Genomic DNA, 15,351 nt, shown 5'->3' on the forward strand with positions numbered 1-15,351 from the left:
CCCTGCCTTTTGGGAGTAATCCACATGCACTGCTCGTGAGCTTGAAGGGGACTTGTGCATACCGTTCATACATTCTCTGCCTAAAGAACTTACCTGTGTTGCTGTAGCTTGAACCATTCTAGAATCTTTGTTACCAACTCCTCACACCCTACCCGGTGCAAAATAGACAAATCACGAAATGTCTCTATCCTTGGTTTCCAATTGGTAATAACCAGGTCATAGACCAACTCTTGGAGACATCGTCCCATCTTGTATCCAACATTGTACTTTTCGTTCTAACCCGACAATGCTAACAATCCCCGCAGTATAACACTCTGGCTACTCCAGGGTCAAATTCCTTCGATTGCTTCAATAGACTTTCTGTCAGCCAAAACCATCTTTTACAACATTCCTTATATCAATCCTATCTGTAGTCTGACCTTGAAGTACCCCTGAATCTTTCTTTTCATACCCACAAAATTTTCCCACTGGTCAGCTCAGTTCCCACTCAGTCTCCTTTACATACTCCAGATGATATCCTGTACAATCCATCTGCCAGAGTTCCTAATTCCTTCTCAATAAGTATTACTGTCATCAGCCTCTCGAATAGTACCTTTGAGGCAACCTCTCTAGGTCCATATCCCTCTTGGAGCATTCTCAACACCGAGTTCTTCCAGTTCGTTACATGACCAAAGCATAAACCAGTCAGTTAAATACTCATCCTCGAGGAATCAGCCTCGAACCTCGAATGTACCGATGCATTCTAGTTCTCCGTTCCCTCACCATGAGAAATCCATCCTAACATATCGAGCCATTCTATGTAGAAGTCATGACCTCACCTGACCTCCTCTCAGGTGGCATCCTCTCCCTCATGTGCATACCAAATAACCTCCCTGGTTCCTGTCACCATCTTGACAACTACCCTTTTCAATCAGGCTTCTTTCCAATCTCAAATTAGGTGCCCAAGCACTGTCTGGGGTCCTTCTACCTCAAAAATTGAGAATCCAACCTTGCTGCGTTCTATCAATAAAAGTACCATCTTATCAATCAGACTTTTCCCCCTTTTTGGCAAAACCAGAAGCCACAGAACTATCCGGGGTTCTTTTAACTTGATTATCACAATTCTATCTTTACTAACTCCATCAAAGGAAGCACTGCCATTGCAGTTCTGGTACTTGGGCTCTATTCATCATTCATCAGTTCCTCGAACAACATGGCTCTCTCCGCCATCCACATACAGACGATAAGTCCTTACATCAGAGCGGCCCAAATACCTTGGACTATCCCAGAGTTCAATCTTTAAATGGGTCGCCATCAATTCCGGATACATCCGTCAGTATAACTTCTGGAAATGAATTACCCGATTCACCAAACCCATTGATTTACACTGTTGTTACCCTATCAGTCCAAACCAAACTTATAAGCCCACCAGTCTCCACAGTTCCAATCATGTCTTTATAACCTCTTCTAACAATCACCATCTGAGTTCTTTCCAACCCATCATGCCAATATCTCAGCCCGAGTACCATATCCAGGCATCCCTCTGCCACAATATTTAACACAACCCATTAATCCTGGGTTCTCATCCCCTTATAACCAAGGGTGGAATTAACCTTGCCCATCCACTAATAAATTCCTTGTCAACCCGCACTTTCCTCAAAACTAGAGGATAACACCCTTTAAGCCTTTCATACCATATCCTTATCTGTCCATACCCTCACAGTAAACTAACACTGGTAACCTTACTGTTAACACATACAAAGCAGCTATTTTCCCAGAGAAGTCCGCTGCTCTTCTGTTCCATCTCAACTAATAAACTCCACAGCTTACTCACACTAGTGACCCTCTGCTGCTGCTTTTCGGGATAACTGGAGATCTCAACTCCAACTTATATCTAGAATCCCCCTTTCAACACAATATCAGGTCCACATAACCCTTCTAGGAACAAACAATTCGAGTTCATCTGTCAAAACCGACCAAACTCCTAAGCTCTGTGGTTCATACTCTGAACCAAACCACAACTAGATCTAAATGACCACAGTTATCATGCACACATAAAGCATATATAGGCCAAATCCACAATGATATACATTTAGCTACCAGATTTTAACATCACTAAGTATACCCAGGTCTCAACATGCTTCATACAAGCAAATAAACAGATATTGCATACGAATTTAATTTAAACAATTAACCACATAAACTCAATATGTGAACCATTATGCCATTATTCATCCACATGCATAATAATGTTATTCAGCACGCATCAATCTTAACATGCAATAGTCAAGGGCCCAGCCCCAACAGTATCTCATGCATATGTCATCTCATTCCTCATGCTCCATATAAGTAAACAGGCAAACAGGCCATTCAAACATATGTTTAAACATGTCAATCATTCATACCAACCAACCCTGAGTCGAGCTTGTCACTGACAGCGAGCGTACATGTTCGGTCGATCTCCAGAAGCAATAAACCTTGGCTCGCTCTGATACCAAGTTGTCACGCCCTACTTCCTTAGAGTCGTTACCAAGTGAGTTTTAAGACAAAACAGTGTGCAATGAACTCGCTAACCGAGGTTTTTAAAACGAAAGTGTGACTAATCAAAAGTTAAGGCTGTAATCTTTAAAAATGCGTTATTTCAATAAAAACTTCTAGTATTAAACATTTGGGATCCCAAAATAAGGTTTGAAAACTATTTACATCTTGAAATAAGTTTACAGTTGATTAGTTATAAAAATCATAGATTATTACAGCCATTTCTCGAATAAACCCCCAACCAAAGCAGTCAGGCAGGCCAAACATGTACGCGTCGCTTCACGCTCTCCGTACTCATGGTTGGTTGACTCAATCTATGCTCTTACCTGCAACACAGAGCACCCGTGAGCCGAAGCCCAGCAAGAAAACTCATGCAGTTCATAACATATGAAAATTATACAGTTAATCATATCAGATAGTCCACAGAAAAACAGGTCAACCATTAGACTAAGCAAGCACGGCCATGCCGCCCCAGAAGCCTTACCAAAGCCTGGGGTCTCGGTCCTCACCGTAAGGATATCACATGTATCCACTGGGTCCTACCCTGACTATAAGCATCCCATGTGCTAAGTGTTACTTCCGGCCCCACTGCCGTTCTCGGCCTTTCGCCGTTCTCGGTTCCATTGCCGTTCTTGGCTCCGCGCCGTATCATTCCACTATAATCACATATAGTATAACTCAAACAACATTCAAACAAATATCAATTCATTTAAGTCTACACCCTAACATGTAATGCAATATAGGGATGTGCCCTGCAATCATCTCATCATGCAATATAGGGTCGTGCCCCGCAATCACACTATGGGCCCATGCCCTATCCTACGGGTGTTATAGTTTTCTTACCTGTATTCCGAGCTTCCTGATGCACTAAAGCCGCGAGCACGGTCCTCTAACCCGAGCTTCACAAAGACCTAGTCACAACACGTATAAAACATCCTTTAATACTAATCAATTCAAAATCACTTCCCGGAACCAATTCCACACTCTCGAGACTCCCAAATTCCTAAAACAAATCATTGGAAACATCCCCCGAACCCCCGGAGTAAAAGCTTAAAAAAATGCAAAATTTCAAGTCCTGAAAATGGCCTAGTGCCGCGGCGCTACCCAAGAGGGCCACGGCGCTCAGCAAGTCAGAAGCCTCCCCCTGCCCAGAAATAGCCTCGCGCCGTGGCGCCCAAGAACAGGGCCGCGGCGCTCCTACGCGAAACCCAGATTTATGGGTTTTTCCCTGCATTTTCCTCGAGCTAACACCACTCCAAATCATCCCAAGCAGGTACCCAAGCCCCAAAACCAGTTCAAAACCCCACTTAGACCATCTAACAACTCAGAAACATCATCAAAGAAACCCAAACACAAAAATCAAATCCCCAAAATCCACATCTTTGATTTCAACTTCAGAAAATAAAAACCCAAAACTCAAACTTAAACCATGCTTAAATTCCTCAAACCATAACAGAAACAAGCCTTAAATCACATAGAATCCTTACCTTGAATGAAGAATCCAACCCTAAGCTTCCTTCATCTCCTAAGTCTCCAATTTCAGCTCCATCACTCCTCTTCTTCTTCTTCTTCTTCTTCTCATTGCCCTAGCTTTCCTTCTAGCTTTTCTTCTCTTCCAATTATATCAAAACCAACATATATCCCCAATCCTAAACCGTGTACCCCATATCCCAGCTGAAAGGTGCCTAAACCCCTAGCCAAATGACCATGTTACCCCTCCAATTAATCCTTTCCTAAGTAAGCCATCAAGGGCACTCTAGTCCTTTCACTTATATTTCATTTCTACCATTTTCCAACTAAACTTGTCACCCACAGCAGTAACTAATGGTTACCCAGGTTACTCAATCACCAATAACCATTAACTGCTAAGTCTCAATTTAACCATAACAATTCCCAAGATACCCCTAGGCTCCTACCGAGCCGGGTATAAAATCCCGTTGTGACTTTTGAGTAAACTAGCTCTCTAGGACCGTCTCGGCACGTGCATCACAATAACAACACCACACTCACGTGGTACGAATCACATAATACAATTATCACATATATGCCCTCAGCGGGCTAAATTTACCAATTTACCCCTATCATACAAACGGGGTCCACATGCATATTTATTTCACCTAAACATGCATCCGAACCACATATTCATTAAATTCACAAAAATTAATGCAGTAAAACAATTATTGCCCTCCTGGCACACTAATCAAGGCTCCAAGCCTTATTAGAAAATTTAGGTCGTTACAACTAAAGAGGTTATGAACTCGGTCCAGAATGGTAGGATGATGGCAGAGTATGTCAATAAATTTGATGGGTTGGTCAACCCGTTTCTGATTTGATACAAGTAGGTGTAGGCTAGAAAGATTTTTATCTATGCTTGATTAGTAGGGAGGGCCTTGTTATTAAAGACAAAAGAGATAAGATAGGGAGTGTGAAAGTCGTTGGGCAAGAAGCCCAGGAAATGGTATTCCCATTAGCGGGATTAAGTAAGGGCGGATTGCCCGAGATTGGGGAAGGGAGGACTGGTCTGCCTTGTTACAATCAAAGCTCGAGGCTAGTCCCTTGGAGGCGACTGATTAACTAGTTAGTCCTCATCTTTGTTATAAAATGAGCTAGAAGAGTGCAGTGTTGCATGTCTCCCAGAAAAGACTCAGTTATGAAGCTCATGCTTCAAGGCTGTTATATGATAGGGCTTGAGATATTAGTGCCTGCTGGGGAAGAATTGGAATACTAATTGTAAAAGGGTTTACGGTAAAATTGATTGAGCTCGTCATATGAGAGTTTTGATATGAGCCTAAGTAGGAATTGATCTCTTAAATAAAGGACAACCATGGACCATAGGAGACGGTAATAATGTCTTTATTTTAAGGGAAGGACCCAGTTGCCTCTATAGGATGCCTAGATATTGTGGTAGGTACCACTTGGAATATATTAGTTAAACCAGATGGAAACTGGATTAGTCAGTAAGGTTTTAGATGGGTGCACAAAACTAGTTAAGTACGATACGACTTAAAGTGCGGATAGAATCGGTATCAGGGACATCGTGAAGAATGATATTAGCTTAGCAGAAAGAATTAATGGTTCTGTTAAAGAAATATTTGATGTTTTGATAGATCAAACAAAGCATTGAATCGTGGGACACATCGACAACGCCTATTAAGGATGAAGGGTTTAATTGCCTAGTTGCAAGATGGGACAATGTTCTCAGGAGTTGATCTTCTATCTGGTTATTATTAGCTAAGCATCAAGGAAAGAGACCTTCTAGGAATTACTTATTGCACCAAGTAGGATGTAATGGAATATCAGCGAAAGTTCTTCACTGACCAATGCTTCAACGACACAGGTATGTTCCACAAGCAGAGAGTAGAGGAACGACATGGATGAATCATATCCATATTGGTTAGGAATGTGTTGGTCTATTCCTAGTTGGAAATAGAACGTGAACGACTACTACAACGATAATACTAAGACTGAGGAGGCAGGATTTCAGGTAAGGCTCCAAAAACTGTAAACTTCGATTTCTCTAAAGGTATTCAAGGTCACGTTATAGGAGGTGATGGGATCATGTATGTAGGAATTCTATGAGAAGCTACTTAGGTATTACTGAAGAACGCCTGAGGGGTGAGAAGTATGATGAGACATGTAAGGCACGTTAACTAATACTTGAAGCATCTTCGAAGATAGCTATACCCAAGATTGAGATAACACAAGAACTTGTCTGAATTGAATGGTTCGTACACGATCCTCAGAAGATAAAATAAGGATTGGTTAGCACCCTATGGTATTAGACTCCATAAGTAATGGATGAATGTGGGAGGACAACATGGTGGATATTGTCTTTTCTTAAGAAATGAAACTAGAAGGTGGTGCATCAAAGGCTAAGACGTGGCCAGGTATAGAATGAATTGATGGTTGCTCGTGCTTCATGGTAGACAAAAGAATAAGAACACCAATGTTATATACAGAGCATTAAATTGACAGCGATAGATAGCCATGGTTAGGATGAAGTGTTGGCATCCATGGAACGGAAGTGAATGTATTAGCGCAAAAGATTTGAGTGGTTGGTCATTTGTAAAGGAATGACCTTGAGACAAGGATGTAGCGAAAATTAATGGGTGATTCATATTGGAAACCCTTGATTTCATAAGGGAAAATTAGTATGGAAGTTGACCTCTTAAGTTGGAATGATATAGTAAGGTAGAGAGCATGAACTACTTGTTCTGAGTAATGAAATGAAAGATAGAGAATATTGTGGTTCAGTATTGGTTCGAGGAAACCAATGAAGTCATTAGAATTGTTAGGGAAAAAGTCTGCCTATCTAAAAGGACATAGGAGTTCACAAATTTCAAATATGGGAACACGAAGTTCTAGGGCATGAGACTTTTATTTCTTCGAATATTGTAGACAAGAAAGGATAAGATATTTTGGGGAAGAAAAAGGAGTTTGACTCCTGATTCAATAAGAGCTATGATATTTTATCAACGACTAGGCCAGGGGCCTACAGTTTAATATTACTATAGTATGGGTGGAGGCTTATAAATATTACTGGTGCCAATGTCAAGTAAAGAAATGTATGATGTCACCACTGATGAGGTAAAGAGACCCCTGGATTCCAGCGGGAGTTACTGCGCAAAGAAAAGTTAATACAATTATGATAAGAAGATAAGGTCTTACGGAATAATATTGTCACTCAGATGGGAGTGTTACTGAAGGATATGAGGTAAATGACTAGACTCTGTGACTACAACCAGATTCATGGGATTTGTATTCCAAAGTGTTTAAACAAATTTGGAGGATGAAATTTCACTAAGGTGGGGAAAGTTGTAACATCCCAAAAATGCTAATAGGTTTTAGTGCCTTGATTAGCGTTCGGGGAGGGCATAAGTGGATATATGTGTCATTAACTGGTTAAATGTGTGACTATGTGGCATGCACGATGCATATGATGAAATGAATATATTTGGATACATGTTTAGAAGTATTCAATATGCATGTGGGCCCATTCTTTATAATAATGGCATACTACTAATATTGGCCCGTTGCAGGCATAAATGTTAATATATGTGAGTAAATAATTGAGACCACATTATTATGTGGATATATTTGCAGTATACACGACTCGAAGCGATCCTAGGGAAGGAATAGGGGGAATAGTCACAGCGGGGTTTAATACACGACTCGGGGTGAGCCTAGGAGTATTTTTGGATGTTTAATGTGTATTTGTAGATTGTTGTGTAATGGGTATGTTATCCAAAAACTGGCATGGATGACGTGGCAAGAGATTCCCAGACACGTGGCTGACACTTGGAGGAACTCTGCTAGGATATCGACCAGAAGACAAATTATAAGCAGTAGGCAGCCTAGTCTTACCTGCGACCAGTCTGGTCGTGGGTTCCGCATGCTACATGATGTTTCTATAAAGATCTTTGTAAATCCCAAAATTGACTCCTACAATCTCCTGAGTATCCGATTATTTAGGAGAGAATATCTGTAACAAATTCATGTAACCCCCCTTGAGCCTATAAATAGAGAAAGATAGCTCAAGGAAGGGACTTTTGGCTTTCAAATTATTTGAGACTAGAGAGATTCTATTTGAGATATTGTCTTGTTCTTCAGAGGTTGGTGAAACTCATTGAACCCTAGTTCTTTGATCACTCCCTTTGATCTTATATCAATAACAATCTAAGTGGACGTAGGTTATTACCAGATCCTGGGGCCGAACCATTATAAAATCTTGCGTTCATATTATTTTCGTCATTACGTTTATTTCAACATATCCTTCAACGTCAAGCGTATTTTGACTCCATGTCAGTTGAAAAAAATTCGGGTCAACATTCTGGTGCTTTCATTGAGACCTTGATATATCACCGTTGAGAAAACTAATGGCAAAAACTACAAGGAAATCGGGGCAGGCGGCTGCCGCTGCACCATCAAACCTGCCTCCTCCTCCTCCTCCTGCAAGCGTGGCTGAGGATGAGCCACATTTTGAATTTGAGGAGGAACAAATGGATGACGACGCTAAAACTCGGACCTAATTGGGAAGGACCTTACAAGATTGAAGAAGTCCTTCACCCGGGCACCTACAAACTTGCACGCCTAAACGGAGATCTCGTTCCACGTTATTGGAATGGAGAACACCTGCGCAAGTATTATCAATGAACAATCCTTTTTAAAGGACTAGCTTGTATTAAATTTTACTTTTTACAAGTTTTGAAAAAAGGGTTAGCCATGATATATGGCTAATCGCTTATAAATGTAAGATCCTCTTTTACGATAACTCGTAAAGACACGTTTAGTCCATTTTTAATAAGAGATTATAAGGGACTGTGAGTAACCAGTCATTCTTGCCAACCTTTCTAAATCTATTTTTACAAGTATTTGTTCATTACGTGTGTTGTTTTGCTGTATTATAAGTATTATGCTTCCTACCGAGCAGAAATGTTCGAACAGGTCGTGGTCAAGGCAAGTGACCAAGGACCTAAAGCTCCTCGATCACTTGGGGGGCATATAAGGTACATCGACAGCAAAGCATACCAAAAGGTATGTAAACACATGAACAAAATAAGTGAAAGCATGCTAAGGTACTTAGAGTATTTTTCAAAATCTATATTTTGTTAAATCAAACCAAAGTACTATGCTAAGTTCGGTCATACGGACATATGTTATAGTAAATGAAAATATTATAACATTATAATGCAGCCTTTTACACCGCAAGCATCACCGCTTGGATGTAATTGTTCAAATAAAAGGAAAGTTTGCTGCCCATGCAGCAAATTTAAAAAGGAAAAAATAGTCCTTACATCACGACCCGTGGGTCGTGTAATTAAAGAAAGAAAAAATAATAAAAAGTTCAAGAAGCATTAGGAGCAGGAGGGTATTTGTCAACATTTTGGTTGGTCGTATCCTCAACAGCTCCTCCTTCCTCTGCGCAAGCAATGCTTGGGGAAGCAGGGGTCCTTGCTCTTTCCTCCTCATCAGCCAATCGAGTAGTGCAGCGGGCCAGCTCAGCATTCCTGGCATTTTCTGGAAGGTAGTCAAAGTTGGCAGCCCGGTTGTGTTTCCAGAAATCGTAAAAACATCGAAGCGTCGCATTCTTGTACCTTTCCAGATCTTTGGCATTGGTAAGTTTTAGCAGCTCTATTTGGCTCTCAAGAACAGCTATGGCCTTGTCCTTGGCAAGAAGCTCCTCTTTGAGTCTCTTGCCTTCGCGATATTGGACTTGGCTGGAATCTTGGTATTCATTCCTCTGCTTCTTTATGGCTACCTTGGAAGCCTCAGCCTCCGCTAGCTTTGCCACCGCAGCATCCTTCTGCTGGGTGACCACCTCCAACTCCCCCACATGCCTGGCTTCTATAGCCTGAAGCTCCTCAGCGACTTTCACTTGGTACCTCTCGATGGGTTTTGCCCGAGCCTGGTCGATGGTAGCTTGGGCATGGGTACGAGCAGCAGTTGCAGTCAGCAAGGCCTGTGGACAAAGGACAAAGTTAAAGTCTGTTGCAGAGAAGAAAAAACGAAAGCCAAAGAGATAAGAAATGCTTACGCTGGCAATTTCGTTTAGGGCCCTATTCAGAATTTGGTCGACCCCCATATTTTCTGCCTCAGCCATCGCGTCCTTGTAGCGGTCATACCTCACGATGTGTGCAAGGCGGTCCTTGGCTGCTCGCAAGGTGCGAGTTGAAAGTTTGGCCCCTGGAGCTTCGGCCGGCTGGATTTGTTCTTTTGTGGCTGCAGGTGGAGGATTCGTCGTAGCGGGCGGGGTTTCCTTCTCAACAGGAACTGAAGGCTAGGAAGAAGCTTGCGACATGTCCTTAGAAGGATCTTCTGTTCGACCCTTCTTTGAAGGAGGTCCTTGGCTCGATTCGCCGTTGTGCCTCCTGGACGTCTTTCGCCGAACCAGAGGGACTTCTACCTCCTCCTCAGTCTGGTACAAATCGAAGACGTTGGGAGCGGCCATATCTGCGTACAAATAAACATATGCAAATGATAAGATAAAGGCGGATAGAAACTCTTGATGAAACAGAAAAGAGGTCACAAAGTTTAATACCCGAGCTACAACTACTGGTCGCTATACTATTGACTCTATTAGTCACACACTCACTATCTGGCACGAAGAAGTCTGGTCCTAGATTTGGAGTATACGTAAAGTTTCCCTCCCTGTCAAACAAGTGACAGGGAATTGGAAAGCTAATTAAAAGAGAAATAATATGTACTGTTTTCGTCGGAGGATTCACCCAAGTCCACAACAGACTCTGTTGCCTTTTGTTTCAACTTGCCTTGGGGTGTAGAAGGCCTTTATGCGGAAGGATTGCCCATCGGCCTCCTTTGGGGAGTGGACGCTGGGGTTTGCTGCTCGGGATCTCCCGCGGCCGTGGCATCTGCTACCACAGGTCCTCTTGTTTCATGGCTAGGAGCCAGGAGGCAGGATGGCCTCAGATTTTCATCAGTGACCAGAGACTTCACGCTTTTTTCTGCGTCTATAATCCTGGCCAATGTGGTGGACTTCAACACCATGTCTGGTGTTGGGGTCGGACGTAGCCATGGTCCTGAAAGGCAAAGTGTACTCTAAGAAAAATTCGCTGATGGAAAGTATCGACCAGTAAAAACAGCACTTACCCCCTCGAGTGAAGGCTAGATTGTTGGTGGTCATGTCTGGCGTGAGGAAGTACTCCCTACTATACTGCCCCACATTGGATATGTGCTTGGTGTCACTCAGGAACGTCCGACTCGTCTCTTGGTGACAGAGATGGAAGAAGCCCGTCCCATACTGTTGAGGGTTGGACTTGAGGTCAAAAAGGAAATTGACCTCATGGGGGGTTGGTTCTGGCAATTTTTTAAGTTTATACAGGATATAGAGTGTGGCTAGCATTCTATATCCATTCGGAGTAATTTGAAAGGAGGCGACACCAAAATAGTTGGCCACCCCCTAATAAAAAGGAGGATAGCCCCCGCCTCTATATGATATCTAGACCAGGCATTGTATACACCTCCGAGAAGGTTAGCCCTTTGGTCTGCAGCTGGAATTTTGAGATTAACCCCTGTAAGAGGATACTTCCTGCGATAGTTGGCAAGCATCCGAGGAGTCACTTGGCTGGTCGGGGAGAGATACCACTCGACATTAGGAAGGTTTTGATGACGAGGGCGGGCCCTGACTTGGACACTAGGGTCTGGGGCGGCATTTTCTCGACCACTGGTCGAGGGAACCCTAGCCTGAGAATCTAGCTGGGCAGGAGAGTTTGGTCTATCTTCGGAGTCAGGTATTTTCTTACCTAAAGACTTAGAACGAGCCATTTGAGGAGGTGATGGACGAGGTCTAGAAGAAGATTGTGAAAATGGGATTTCGCGAACTCGGTCGGTCGGTTGTTCCTCGCCTTCGAGCAGCTGGGCAAGAAGATCGTCGTCGATGGGCCGTTCACCTCCCCACAAATCTGGCATTAAAGTCTGCAAACAGAAGAATGGGGAGGTGAGGATAGAGAATTTTTAAGAATTTTTAGAATAACGCTGGTCGAGTATAAAAGTTAAGCTTTTATACAGCAGCATTCTAACAAAAGGTTAAAATTTTCCACGCGAACAGTTTGAAAAACGGATCAGAAGGTGAAAGTAAAAATTTTTGTAAAATCTTTTTCAACTTCTATTAGGGCGGGAAAAAACCTATTTTTTCGACTGGCATAAAAATCGAACTTTTACTTCGGTTTTACGTCCTAAAAATTATGATCTCGACTATTAAACTAACTTGTAACTTTTTTCACCCACAAGACATTCTACTGACAAGCATCTCAACCCATAAATAGATGAACTCAACAGTCAACATACAAAAACATGCATTACAAAAATATGAAACATAGAGGTTCCAAGACTTACCAGGAAGAAGATCGTGGAGGTTGGTAAGAGTTTTCGGAGATCAAGGAACTCTCGGACTGAATCTTGAAAATGCAGAAGGGCGGTCTCCAGAAGAAAATGGAAGCCCTAGTTTTAGGGTTTCTTGAAAGAGTAATGGCGTGCGTAAAAAGAAAAGGAGAACTTTAGAAATGCTATATATATATATTTTTGTCTGTGGCATTAAAAGGGAGTAATCATTAGCTTCCCCTTTTTCGAAGTATGGGGAAAAGAGATAGCCGTCGAAATATTACTGGGGAAGAAAAAAGCCATGATTAGACATGAGTAGGTTGCTTTTTCCAAGAACACACGGAGGGTTCTGACAGGTATGGCGGGGTCAACGAAGGGTAGTTTCCTCAAAAGTTTATTTATTGCTCGTAATAAATATACTTGGGGGGAAAATGTTATCCAAAAACTGGCATGGATGACATGGCAAGAGATTCCCAGACACGTGGCTGACACTTGGAGGAACTCTGCTAGGATATCGACCAGAAGACAAATTATAAGCAGTAGGCAACCTAGTCTTACCTGCGACCAGTCTGGTCGCGGGTTCCGCATGCTACAAGATGTTTCTATAAAGATCTTTGTAAATCCCAAAATTGACTCCCAGAATCTCCTGAGTATCCGATTATTTAGGAGAGAATATCTGTAACAAATTCATGTGACCCCCCTTGAGCCTATAAATTGAGAAAGATAGCTCAAGAAAGGGACTTTTGGCTTTCAAATTATTTGAGACTAGAGAGATTCTATTTGAGATATTGTCTTGTTCTTCAGAGGTTGGTGAAACTCATTGAACCCTAGTTCTTTGATCACTCCCTTTGATCTTATATCAATAACAATCTAAGTGGACGTAGGTTATTACCAGATCCTGGGGCCGTACCACTATAAAATCTTGCGTTCATATTATTTTCGTCATTACGTTTATTTCAACATATCCTTCCACGTCAAGTGTATTTTGACTACGTGTCAGTTGACCAAAACCCGGTCAACAGGGTAAATATTTGGTAATTAGTTGGACATGATAAGATTAATTAGGAATTTATAGAACTACTCGAGGAATTACAGTGAAGTGTGGCAAATGACGCTTTTGCCATTGGGGCCATTTAAGGTAAGGGTATACTTAGGGGGGCAATTTGGTCTTTTATTGACTATTGGATGGGTCTTGTTTTGGCTGGGACTAGAAAATTTTGGAAGAAATTATAAAGTATCTATGAGACTCTCTTTCTCTCCCTCTATTACGATTCTCTCTCACTCTCTGTTGACGGTAAGAACTCGTCAACGATTAAAGGTTAGAAAACTCAAATTTTTATACTAAGGATAGCTTAGAATCAGATGGAAAGAACTTGAATTAATAGAAAACTAGAGCTACAATAGAACAAAGATCATATATATTTCTTCAACCTCCCCTCGTACAATCAGTTTTCCAACTCCTCAACCTGACGGGATGATGCCTATTTATAGGTGGGCTCTATTGGCCCCTGATATAAACAAGTCTCAGGAGACAGGGACGTACATGGGTCCACTGATAGAGTAGTGGCTCAGGGCATAGTGATGTCTACCCTGACCATGCCAGAGTAGTGGCTCAGGGCATAGTACTATCGCCCATGGTGTATGGTCGGGGGTGTTCAAGTGGTGCCTCTACTCTCCGTACAAGTTCGTACTGCCACTACTTCTCAGATGCAGATGGTAGGGCCATGCCTCTGTCCTCTTCGCAACCATACATCTCGTGTCAGTACATGTGCCTTGTACCTGCTCATACCCATCAATCCATGTTAGACACCTAAGGATTATTTAACATACCCGTTTGGTATCTTCAAGTATTCCTTGTACGTATATCGAGGAGCCTCCCAGCTTTATACGTCCTGAGAAGCCAAGGCACATGAGAGTCTCGCTGGTGGCACCTACCCCTTGAAAGGAACTAGGGCCACTTCAAAGAGACACAAGGGGTTAGTGGCGAGAAAGGACGTATATGGGAGGCTTCGCCCTCGCATAGCGAGGCTGCCTGGTTGCCTTAGGATTGTGTGTAGAGGCGAGGCAAAAACGAGAGGCCTCACCCTCGCATAGCGAGGGTGCCCAGTTGCGTTAGGACCATGTTCGGAGACAAGGTGCATACGAGGGGCCTCACCCTTGCATAGTGAGGCTGGCTGTGTGGGGACGAGGCACGGGACACGAAGGCCCTGCGAGGCTGGCTGTGTGGGGACGAGGCGCAGGACACGAAGGCACCGTGAGACTAGTTGCGCGGGGACGAGACGTGAGACACGAAGGCACCGTGAGGCTGGTTGTGCGAGGACGAGACGCGAGACACGAAGGCACCGCGAGGCTGCCTGCATGAGCACGAGGCACGAGACACGAAGGCACCACGAGGCTATACCCTCGCATAGCGTGGGTGCCTCACATAGAGATGCGGGCTTATGCATGAGTAACGTGCCGAGGGCCCTCGCATAGCAAGTGTGGCTCTCTTAGCCAAACCTCTCTGATGCAATGTGATGCCCTTGTCCCTTTATGCGTGTAGAAAGTGGCTAAGTGGGGCTCCCACCCCTTCGTCCCTCTAACATGTGTCTCTTAGTCTTTAAGGGACCTCGTAGGGTAGAGGTATACCTGAACGAAATTCACCAGGGAAGAATTCCCACATTCACACTCTCTCTATTGTGTTGGAAGGCTTTGAGGTGCTGAAGGGAGGATCTTGATCTTTTGAGCTTGGGAAATCTGGAATTGAAGGATTTTGTTTCTGTTTTGTTCCGAACATAGAGGATTAGGATGAATTTGGTTGGGTTTTAAGTCATACTTTGTAGTTGATTTGCGGTGGTAAACTTAGTAGAATTTTGTGGTGGTTAAGTGTATATAAACTTTGTGGTTGGGTGTCCTAGACTCATTTATGGTATTGGACGAAGTTGGGAGTATAATTGGATTGAATTGTTGAGGTTGTGAATTGGAGAAATGCTGAAAACACCTAGGGAATGCTTAATT

Source organism: Humulus lupulus, chromosome 6, assembly GCF_963169125.1.
Source record: "Humulus lupulus chromosome 6, drHumLupu1.1, whole genome shotgun sequence".
Classification (NCBI taxonomy): Eukaryota; Viridiplantae; Streptophyta; class Magnoliopsida; order Rosales; family Cannabaceae; genus Humulus; species Humulus lupulus.